Source organism: Ptiloglossa arizonensis, chromosome 4 (genome assembly GCF_051014685.1).
Source record: "Ptiloglossa arizonensis isolate GNS036 chromosome 4, iyPtiAriz1_principal, whole genome shotgun sequence".
Classification (NCBI taxonomy): Eukaryota; Metazoa; Arthropoda; class Insecta; order Hymenoptera; family Colletidae; genus Ptiloglossa; species Ptiloglossa arizonensis.
In genome coordinates, this window is record NC_135051.1 from 9,122,424 (window position 1) to 9,134,591 (window position 12,168).

At 46.0% G+C, this 12,168-nt stretch overlaps 1 protein-coding gene across 5 annotated transcripts in view; it reads left to right on the forward strand.

The window, feature by feature from the left end:
- The window catches only part of LOC143146389 (uncharacterized), a 104,437-nt gene that overhangs the window by 67,881 nt on the left and 24,388 nt on the right, over positions 1 to 12,168 (forward strand). For 3 of the 5 annotated variants that reach the window (XM_076310645.1, XM_076310640.1, XM_076310641.1), the window contains one exon: positions 6,702 to 6,914. The exons of the other annotated variants lie outside the window; for them this stretch is intronic. The gene's annotated coding sequence lies outside the window, so the exon portion shown is untranslated. The remainder of the gene's footprint in view (positions 1 to 6,701; positions 6,915 to 12,168) is intronic. 5 annotated transcript variants of the gene reach the window in all.

The window sequence follows — 12,168 nt, forward strand, 5'->3', positions numbered from 1 at the left end:
TCCATAGGCGTCGATATTGCGTCTCTTGGTCATCGGTACACTGCGCTAATTTCCAAAGTGCCGCAATTGTATCCATTAACTGCGAGATCGCTAGCTTCGTAGACACCAGTGTCGCCCTACCCAAAGGAACGGCCCGACCTGTTCTCCGATTTTAACGAGCGTTTGCAAAACGATACAAGACAAGTCTCCTATCGTGAGAATGTGCGAACCGTTGAACGTGGATACTCGGTAATCGTAAAGATCCGCGAAAGATGCCGAAAATGTTCAAAAACCGGGAAGAAACGTCTCTCCGGGTTATCGCTCGTTTGTTTAATTAAAAAAAGGGGATCGAATGTGAAGAGATTTCCTTCCACTTTTCGAAACGAAGAGTGACTCTCCCGTTCGACCGAAATTAACTCGGAAACTTTCGAAGGAGGATCGCGATTGGTCGTGTTGCCTCGAGGGATCTGGAGCTGCGGGGGGACGATAAGAGTCGTCCGCGGGTCATTATCGGTGAAACTTTTAAATTGCAACTGCCGCCGTTCGACGTTACTTTGTTTAATGTTCCTGGACGCGAAATTGTCGCCGTACGGATCGAAACACGGGAAAAAACACCGGGTGGAAAATGGAAAAACGGGCGGTGCTCGTTCGACGAACGTAATAACGACGAGGAAAAAGCGGGCCGAATGACGCGCTCCGGTTCCACTTTCTTTCTCTCCAGGTTTTTCGAGGGTCCACGATTGATAACGCGTGTACATACCGCGCGCATCGAAGTCGCAATCAAGCGTAATCGAATGAGTAATCAGTGCCCCCTGTACCCCCGTCCGATCCCCATCCCCCCGCTCAGCAGAGAATTTTATTATATTCGTAGCGTGATTTTTCGCGAACCTTTGAGCGCGCATTTTGTTCGGGTTTTTCCGTTTCTCCGCATCGCTCCGGCCTCTATCGTTTCAAAGGGGGTTCGAAGTGTGCCCACCGTTCCCGTAATCTCGTCGTTTTACGATGCCGTTGCGACATTTAATTTAAGTCGAGCTGCCCTTATTCATCGCGCAACGACCCTCACCCGACGCGAGAAAAACCTCTTCGAAATTGTGCGAACGTGTACCGTATTCCAAAACGAGCTGGAATCGTGTAACGAGTCGATGTTCCGTTCTGTAATTCTCGTCTACTTTCAGGTAGGTCATCGTGCAAAAATTAAGGCAAAAGCGATGGATAATATTTCCCAGAGCTCGAAGAAAAATCTTCCGATCGGGCGGGACGCTTTTATTCGTCGAACTTTCGTTCGAGGAACATTACACTCGTCTTTTACGCCAACTGTTATCGGACGGTCGTACTCTTTCAATTAGAAATCTCTGGGTTCGTTCAAAAATCGCGAAAATTCCTCCCCGTTATAGAACTTTGATTCGGCGCTGTGAATCTTGAAAGATGTTCGCGCGAAGCAAATCGCCCGGCTAATTGGTAAAGTTGCACCGATAGTTCGAACGCGGCGAAAAGGAAGCAAAGATTCTACGGAAGTTCAAGGAAGAATACCATTCGCGAAAAGTTGCACGGGCAGCGACGTTGAGTAATTCCCCGGATGGAATGTGTTCGCGGAGGTTGGAAATACTCCCCCGGTCGCATTTTAATTTTTCTTCCTCGTGAGAAGCTCCGGGTGGCTCGAAACTACGCTGGAGAGGACGAAAGCTTTCGACGCAGAGAGAATGCAACAGGCGGGGAAGCACGCGGTATTAAGAGTGCAGTCGAGATTATCGCGTCGCTATTTAGGTAGTTTCGCGTGCGGATACTCGCGTAATTCGAAGCTGAGGGTACAAAGTTCTACGGGGTGTTTCGATGATCGCGATCCAATCGAGAGTGGAACGATTCCGCGTGGAATAAAATTCTTTTACACGAAACTTTGTTCTCGAGAGAATTAGTCTTTGAATGTTCATTGACTGTGGGTGGTTTACAACTAACGTTAATATCTTGGTAATATATCTAACGCGATATCGTACTTTGTGCATACGAAGTGTCTTTTCAATTGCATACGAAGAAAAAATATAAGTTACGGTTTGTATCGAGGTATACTCGATACCAAGATCATCGAAACACCTTGCGTAGAAGGGGCAAGTGGAGGGACGCACAGAGTGCAGAAAAGGTGCATAGAAGAAAGTGCAGCTGCGATGAGCGATCGTTGGGGTAGTTCGAGGAAGCGAGCACAAAGGTCCTTTAGCTCGTATCTTCGGTAATCGTTCGGTAGACTTGAAAGCTCTTCGGATTCGATATTAAGGAGCACGGTACTATGTGCGAAAGACTCCTTTTAATATACGTAGTAGGCACTTAACAAGAGCTGCGGCGAGGCAACCCGATCCGATTCATCAAAGAAACTCTGTCAACGCTCAAAGTATCCAGAGCGATACTTACTCGATTTTCAACGGATTTAAGTAAACTAAATAAATGGTAAATTTAAATAAAGTCGATACGCGTCGTTAGAACGTAAGACAAATTTATTTACAATACAACTCTATTGAAATTTGCGAAGAAAGTGAACATTACAGTATTTTTTCCCGCTCATTATTCGCACAATTCTAATTAAGCGAGGACATGCAACACCTTGTTATCTCGAAGATTGCGTGTCGCAGCTCTAAGAAATCTCGTCCCTGAATCACGTCCTTTACTTTTCATATTGCTCCACGAATCTCGGATGTCCCCCGTGAACATTTGTCTTCGAAACGCGTATAACTTTTGCCGGGATTTCTCCAATAGTTTTCACCGTGGAAGTCGATGGCACGCAGCTGGAGTCAGTGATAAAAAATTTGCAATTTCTCGGTATCCGGAGGAGGACTACCGTCGTTGAACATTATCTTAAATTAGGCGTTCTTGAAAATTCGCGAACCCAAGTGACCCCGTCATAAATCTCGACGCCCTTAAAGTTCTGGGAACCTGTAAAAATTTGAATAATGGAGAGAGTTAAGAGAATTTGTTATTTCGGTGCCGTGGATGTTAAAGTCTTTCTTCGAAGCTCATTTCGGGACGTCGTACGATTTGGAAATATTAGTTACACTAACGAAAAGAACATTCTTCGTGCTTTCTAAGTATTACTTTTCCATTCATGTATAACGGAACTTCTCAACTCCATTCGGTGAGTACTATCTACCCCAAAAGTCACGAACTCTTTCTTCTTTCCACACTGCGTATCACGGTTCCCTATCTAAAGTCGATATATCATTTTTTCATCGGGACTTTTTTGTTTTCTCGAGGTAGCCAAGAAAATAAGGCAAATCGTCTCTTCGTTTACTCACCTCTGCCCTCTCGTTATTCATCTTAGCAGACTGCTTTGAAGGCTTTCGAAGTGTCGCGCGGCATTAACACGAGGAACTTTTCGGATCCTTGGTTTCGACGACATTCATCGGGACTTTATCTACCGTTCTCTTCCAAACTTCGTCTCACGGTATCCTCCCAAAGACCCTTTAAATTCTCCGACGTCGCTGGAAGCCTTGGTGTTTGTATTCCGCGAAGCGCTTTCGGGACTTTGAGCACCGAAACACGCTCTTATCCGACGTCTCGAAAATTCCCCCGATGTCTCGCAAGCCGAAGGAATCGGCTTCCTCTCGCAACCCCTTCACCTTTAATTTATTTGCCTTGAAATTATTAGCCCTTTACTCTGGACCTTTACCTTCGTGTCCTCGTAAGGGTCGGAGTAGCTTCGCGTGCTCGCGAAAGATCAACCCGTGGCGCTATTAATAAATAACGGTGTTTGAACCAACTTTACGAACTAAGTCGCGCGAATAGAGGTGGGAGGGAGGGCTCGTATGTTTGTCGCGAGTTTTTCAATGGGAGACGTCGAGCATTTACTTATCGCCGACGAGCACGCAGACGCGTCCAGCCTGAATCCCGGTAATTCTGTCGTCTCTGTGGAAAAATTCAACTTGACAGCCGAAAAAGTATGGGATACTTGAATATTTTTTCCAAAAATTCTGCACAGATAATTCAAATAAGAAAAACTCGACATCCCTGGCAAGAATATTTAAGCGACCGGAGGACCATCGAAAAAAACACTTGGAGCGATCCAGAGAAATTTAAATAGACGTGCAATAACATGCTTACGCGCACTGGTAAATGAATTCACCGTGCAGCGGTTTTATTCGGGCTTTCTCAAAACGGAATTCCCAAGCGCGAAGGAACGATAGTAAAACGTTGGGTGGATCGTTCCTCTAGCCTGTTCACCAACGAGAACATCATTCGTTAAGGCGCGTACGTTCTCGAGCTCGGTCAGCGGGAAACAACCCTGGGTCGAGAATACGAGAAACCGGAGACTCCACGAAATATATAGGGTGGATGTTAATTGCTGCTACAAGCCCCAAAACGACCGTACTCCGTGAGAAAACGAATCGAAAATATAAACTGAGATTTCTCGATACGAAAAAAACCGAGTTTGAATGTTTTTGGGGCACGCGTGTATCCTGGGAAGAAAAATCTGTCTAAGTAGAAACGGCTCGTGCTAGGTCAGTCGTCCACATTCACCCGAAGAAAGTACTCTAGCCTAAACTGCAATTTTCCAAGCGTTTCGACGTTTGTTTTTAAAGAAACTTTCACATTTTCTATCGGGTTTGTACACGTCATTATTGCCTATGTTTCTGGAGTATACACAATTTTTTTCGCGTAAAAATAACGAAAATTGCAAGAGTTACAGTTACTTTGGCATTTCGTTCGCGTGACAATAAGAAATCGGTGCGATAAATGTTCAGTCATTTGTTTGAAAAACAATTCCTCCTGGAACAAAATTTTACTCTCCTTTTTTTGTTCAGTTTCTCGCATAAAATAATTACATCGTTCTTCGTAGAAATATCGGTCACCCTGTATATACAAAGAGCTGCTCTTAGAAAGAAAGGACGAAGCGGAAAAAGGGAAGGGTGAAGGGTGTGAAGGGCGATGGCGGGGTTTTTCATTGAAAAACGTAGCAACCGTTTCTGTAAACTACTTGTTACAGAGAAGGGGGCGGGGGGTCGAGTGTAACGATCGGATTAATGGCGCCTTTCACGAGGCAGATCGTTCCGGGGGAAACGTCGAGACCTTCCTTAATTCGTACTTACCACGGTGAAACTTGAGTTTCAAGGAATTGGAACCGACTCTGTTTTAGGAATCCTCTCGCGCGATCTTCAAAGTTTCGCGTGGCAAATAAAACAATGCGAAAACTCTGTCATTCCGCGAAACAGAGAAACGAAAGAAACAGAAGCACCGGGGAATTGCAATAGGAGAGACTCTGACCCGAATGAACCGAACAATTTCATCGCGTCGGCTCGAAATGGACTGGAAGGTGCACGATGTTGCAACTCGTGAAATCTTTTTCAAAAATCATAAACCAAATGTTCGACTTCGAAATTTACAAAAAAACATACTCCCCTCCGTACCAAATGATCGATGTTAACAGATTTTGTTGGCAACACCCTCGCAAGATACTTCGCTCCACGGTGATAAAAGAAACGCCCTGTATACCGGACGAAGGATCGAAAAGAATAAGAAACTCGGCGGGATTTCTTTAATTAACAGCAAACCGGGGTCGTAAAGAGTCATTCACCGGAACGAAGTGTAGCAACCAGCATTCTTCTCCTCTTCGAAGGTGCTCGTTAAACGAGAAGAAGCAAAGAGAATTTAACCGAGTGTATCTAACGAACCCCGAAATGCTTGCCCCGTGACGTTGTCACCCCTTCGGTTAATGCACCGGTGATCCTCCTACCGTCTGAATTTATCGCCCCGTTTAGGTGTTTAAACACCATTCGGGAGACAGTTGTCGCGTGTAGGTAAATTGGGCCGGGAAAATTACAAAGAGCCGGTGAATGATTTTATCGTCGAGAACATCGCGAGGGATTCTCGGAGCATTTGGGAGATGATTCGGGTCGATGTATGGTATATATCAAGGGGTTAGCCAAAGTGTCTAACCTGCGGCACAGCGGTTACTAACGGGTAGTTGTAACAGGGCGCAAAAGCGGCTAGCTCGGGGCATATGGTGGTAAAAAGGGGTGAGGGGTGGGTCGGGGGCGTAGTCTCTGCCCTCTCACCTCACAGCCGACTAGTTTTTCGTTAGCTCGTCGTCCCGTGAAATCTGTCACACCCTAGCGGCCTCTAGTCAACGAGGGAGTTTCTCCTATACATCGGTCGTTCTCACCTGTACACCCTCGGCCCTCTACACGTTATCTTCGTGTTCGTTCGTACAGGGTGATCCAGAAACCGACCGTCGAACGTTATCGCCGCTCCCTAACGAGTAGGTTCGTTCCCATCGGCCTTGAACGTTTCCCAAACTTTCGATTCAACGTGACACTGGAAAGTTTGCTTCGCCGTTACGGCGATCTCTCCTCCAAGTATTTCGTTTTCTCCATCCGACGGTGGTAGTCCACACGGGGCGCTATTTAACGGGATTCAAGAAACGGAAGAGCAAAGTGTTAAACTTGACGGTAAAATCGCCCTGTAGAGCGACCGGCTCGCCCCTTGAACACGCGGCCATGTGTGGCCAGCCGCGTATCGGGTGTGCGCTTTGACAAGCACACCGTTCGAACCAGTCATTCACCGACCGCAAATTGTTCTCGATTGGCTCGTGCTTGTCGACCGAACGACTTGATTCAGAACGAGGTTAGCCACGTCGCTTGAACGGCGATACCTCGGCTGAATCTTGAATGTATCGGCTCGGGCTCGCGATCACGCATGCCCCGGCTACCTGTCCCCCCACTCGTACACCTCCTCGCTTCTAGCGTTGATCAACATTGGACGCGATCGGCGCACGTGAATGGAACCAATCGTCACCCGAACCGGTACAACTGGCCTGCAGACGTCCGAGGACTGCTCGACCTGCGATGCTCGATTTCAAGGGGAAAGAAAATTATCGAACCGGTCACCCGCCTTGAATTCGAGGACGGTGAGAACTTGTCTCGACGAACAGACCACCATGGAATACACCACCCTCGGTAAGTCGATGTAACATTAATAGTTTCGGTATTTTTCATTGCGCGTTCACGAGATGTTCGAACGCGACGCGAAATGTTCAAGTTCACGCGCAGTCGAAAGTAGATCAAGAAGCAATGGCCCATTATTTTCCAAAGAGTTCGCTACTTTGTGAACTTAGCTACAGCTTCGCTACTTAGCTACTTTTCATTCATAATATCACTTTTCACTGCTTCCACGAGCTTCGAAAAGTGCTTCTTTTTGTCCACGATCCTCTACATTTATTATGTTTTCTTTTATACCGAGCTCTTTGGGTCAGGTCTGGGTTACGACCATGTCTAGAATATATAAGATCGGGGCGTCTCACCCAGAATTACCCTATACCGAGTAGGGTCGTATTTGGACTCGTTTTCAGTGGGAAAACCGTCGTATCGTAACAAATATGTAATAATGAAACCAAGGACAAATATTAGCTTCGAAACGAAGAACTTTGGGGTAGGTTAGAGTCAGAATGTATACGTATGGTATACGATACGATCACGAGGCTACGAATCCACGATCTCGTTCAGGGAGCATATTGCAAAAGCTTTGAAAGCCGAGAACATTCGTTTCTGTTGCGTCTCTCTGGAACTTTGCATTTTGCCCGAGGAATCTTGGTGAGATTTGTGTCGCTCAAAGTAAAACCCTATCTCCCGACAATGAAAATCTCGCCTTGACGGGCAGGCGAATATTAGGCTTAGAAGGGATCCCATCGAGACGAGAAAAATCCTCCTTGCAGACTGACACAGACTCCGCAACGGCACCGAGCGGCGTTCCAGAAAAAAAAGAGCCGAGCTATTGTTATCGCGTTAAAATAGACGCGATTTACTTCCCATGCATCTACACGGTGCGGTGTACGCGCGAGCGGCTTCGTTACGTCATAAATATATATGCACGCGTCGATTAGAAACGCTGGAGCGCGTACCGCATCGGAACTGGTGTCGATGATGAACAAAATTTATTCTCCGGTGTAGCTCGAGCGAGACAGAGAACCGTTCCCTTGCAAATCGAATCCCTTCGAGAAAATTTCGAAAGATCGTTTACGATTTCACCCGTTTCACGACACTTTAGCATTTAACGTGCTCAGTTAAATCAGTTTTGCGCCGGAATAGGACCAATAATTGATCGTTCGTAGTAATATTTCATACATTGGTTCGAGTATCGTTTTATATTCGAACAACGATTTTATTAAGAGTATCGATAAATGCAGAGTGTCCCGGTTTAATCCGGGAGTAGACCTATTTCGAGCAAGACATTCTTGGTTACTTGACCAAACACTTGGGTCTCTCGAGGTTGTACAGTCATTTACGATAGTTCAAAGAGCTTACCTTTGTTGAACGTCCCCGAACGACTTGCTTCGTCAAAGTGTTTCGTCGATTCGTTCGTAAAGTGGGTTCAATTTTATCGAAATTTTACTTCTTTATTCCCACGAGTGGGTAGGTGAGAGAGTGCACCGCTATACCTGTAATCTTGTCGAGAGGGGCTTGTTGGTCACGCAAGATTAATGTACCGCGCGACACGTGTCAGATATTACATTCGACGGGAAACGATGACTTCGCGTGGACTCTGTGAGGCATTCCCGATCGAGATTTTTGCCAGGGTGATCGAAAGGGACGGTTACACCGGTTCTTCGTGTCTGTTTGCTGATTTTTACGATCGCATTCCGTCGAACTTTGACATCTCGGAAGAGATACTATGAAACAGCGATCGAAGAAGTTTTACGACAATGGAAACTCTCGAAGGGTACGACACTTTAACGCGTATCTTGGAAACATCGCTAATAGAAAGCTCTCGGAGGACAGCAGCTTCGCTATTCACGATCGTGATCCACGAAGGTATGTGTCGGGAATATCGTAAACGTGTTCGAGTAACTGAGATCGTAACTCGAAACGCGTGCAAGAGTATGAGCCTTGGGTTTACGAGTGTCTTCGCAAAATTGTACCGTCCGCGGTTGGAAACGTATCAAAGTTGACCTTCGTAGCTCTTTTGCGTCTCCACCTGCGAGAAGATTAATAATATCGGAATGGGACCCTTCGAAAGTATTCGACTTTTATTTGAGCACCTTTGGAAAATTGTACTGTTCGCGATTGGAAAAAACGAGCCCCTATAGGAAAGATCGTTCTGTATCGGGTGTATATCGATATAACGGAACCCAAACCATTCGCAAGTTCATTTCCATTGTTTCTAAGCCAGTGGCGTTACTCGTTTAAATTCTACTGTTCCCGGTTGGAAAAGAACATCTTAAACATTCGTAGAAGTATCGCTTTTTCCGAGCCAGTGAGCCAAGTATTCCGGTAATAATAATTCACGACGCAACGGTAATCCATACCGACTCCGAGTACGAGTCTCCAAGTATTTTCCACGCCATCGGCCATTCCTCTGGTTCAAGAATTTCCCGTTTCCTTCCCGTATGCAAATATTGTTTCCCCGAAAGGCGTTCCAGCGACCTTCTCCTCCGACACGCATGAATCTGCATCGATAAACGCGAGCGTCGCAGTCGCAGTCACAGTCGCAGTCGCAGGTGCAGGTGCACGCGAATAGGAATTGCTTAACGAGTTGGTCGTCGGTAAACACGAAGAAAGCTTGCTTGCACCTATTGGTGGGGGATGACCGACCCTCCCCTGTATTTACGTGTATCGTATTATGCGCTCGGGAAGGTGTGTTGGTAAACAACGGGACGCGTACGTGTGAGTTATGGTGGCAGAACGATGTCTGTGGTGGTGGGTTAGACCCTATCGATCACGAGGCCTCGTCCACGACACATAAGCCCCTGCCTACGAGCCCTCCTGGCTGACTGGCTGGCTGCCGCAACCTATTTCTGCAAGCTTTAAAACCGAGCCAGGGAAGAACCGCGTTCGTCGACTACACCTTCGCCATTGATTCACTATGCTTTTCGTCGTTTCATTCTTAAATATCAATCGCGTTGCTTCTCAATGAACACGTTTCGCAAATTCCCTCCAATGGGGCCCCGACGTCTACAGTAGTCGAAAGTATCGTAAAAAGTTGAAAGAAAATTGAATTACGGCTAGCCGGTGTTTCGATCCAAATATACGCGTTGATCTAGAGGATTGTTGGTCGTTTCGGTAACGAGGTGACACTCTAGCGTACCTTGCGATTACACAAGTACAGTCTATTAGAAATTGATACCAGTCGGATTAAAATTTGAGGGTATCTACGGTAGAACTTTCTTTACAGGAATTGTTTTACTGCAAATTTATGCAAAGCAGATAGTACATCTATCGAGTTATCCTTGCGAACGTAGATGCGATAGAAAATTCTTGGGTGAACAAATCCGATTATGAATTAATGTGATAAAGTCACATCGAAGATTGAGGTCATTTTCACAGTAGAATTTATTTACGGTAGAATGCTTTTACCATACCTACGTTCACAAGGAAAACTTGGTAAATGCATCGACTGTGTTACAAATTGATATAATGGAGCCACCTTGAGAATTGATATAATCTTTACAGTAGAACAATCTCTGTTACAAATTAATATAACAGGACCATCTTGAAAATTGGCATAATTTACACGGTAGAATTTTTATTACTGTACCTACCCTCAGAAGGAAAAAGTTCTTACCGTGATATTGAGGTTTATTGAAAAACTATGGCAAAGGAGGATTCGGTGATGTAGCAAGATGGATCGAACTCAACTGTCGGAAGTGTTACCGTAATGGTTCGGAGGCATAACTAACTTTAGACTCGTTGTACGGAGTAAGGGAAGGTCGTCGGGGGTAAGAAATTGTCGGGGGTGGAGTTGTCGAGAAATTGGAAATGGAAAATTCCAAGAACCGAACGCGTTTAGGGTTTTGAGTGTTTCGAGGGTGGTTCGTGGTGCGGCTCGAGTCCAAGGGTCGTGTTTTGTATTCGATGATGTTTCGAAGACAATTTTACACTTGCTCCGTTACATCGAAACGAAAATTCAATCGCACGAAAAATTTAACGACTCTTCGGTGATACTTTGGTTCGTTTGTCAAAAGTTTGCCAAATGAAATTTGACGAACCTGACGATGTCAGGTGGTAGAGATACAAGAGGGCGCGAGAGGCACGTTGCAAATAATTTTTCCACCGGTGCGGTAAATTTGATTGTCCGTGAACTGCTGATTGCCTTGGCGCAAATTTTGCGAGCGTAACCTGTTCACGGAGGAAACAACGGAGCGTTGATTGGAATCCAAAAGTTGCGTCGACGATTGTACATTCGCAAAGAACGCGATTCGATTCGAGCGAAAATGGAACCGGGCGAAAGAAGAAAGGTAGGAAACGTCGAGCAGCGGAAAGGAAAACGCGTTACGGAACGCTAAAGCATTTAAGCGGAAGGGGAAAACTTTCGAGAAGGGAAACGATTCGCAAGAAACTGGGGAGGAACAAGAGAGTGCAACGAAGTTAAAATCTCGTTTTCGTGCGAGCTGTACCGAATTTATCGACATCGGTCTCACGGTCGTCGCAGCGCGTTAATCCGCAGTTTGAAATTATCGTTGGATCACATTTAATATACATTCGCTGACGATACGACCCTACTCGTTCCACGAAGATCTTCGATAAGATGTTCAAATAAGTCGAATCGCGACACGAGAGTTGGGTATGCTCGAAGAACAAAGGCCTGGCTAATAGAAACACCACGGAAGTTACGTACAAGAAGCAAGCACAACGAAAAGAAACCATCGATCGTCGAAGGAACGTTGGCTCGGGTACTTTCCTTCGCGAGGAGAGTCCGAAAGTTCAAATACCGGATGTTTCCGCGATGCACGGTACTATTGGCCCTTACTGGGCACAATTAAATAAGCGAATAAAAGAAGGCAATCGATTTTCTTTATCTTAGAAGGGTATGCAAAGGGTGTGTATGGCCCCTTAAGAGATTGAAAGCATGTAGGCGTCGGCGTCCCTGAAACGTACGCCGTGCGTCGAGTACTTACGTAGCGTCGCCGCGATAACGCCTATCGAAGTCCTCCCGACCCACTTTGCAACTGGAGGGTGAAAAGAATCTCGGAGCTAAGAATGACAAGTAGCTAAAGACGCCATCGATCACGGGGGAACGACGCGTTTCCCCGGTATGTTTGCTCGAAATCGCCAATGACGCGAGATAGATGACCACAAAATAAATCGTTTCTTCGGGAAACCTTGTAAATTGGCCTTCGATAACCCCCGTACCCTCCGTGTTGCCGGCAACTACCATCCGTCCCGTTAACGACCGCTAAGACGAGCCTATCGATTTGCAACGAGGGCCAAAAAACTG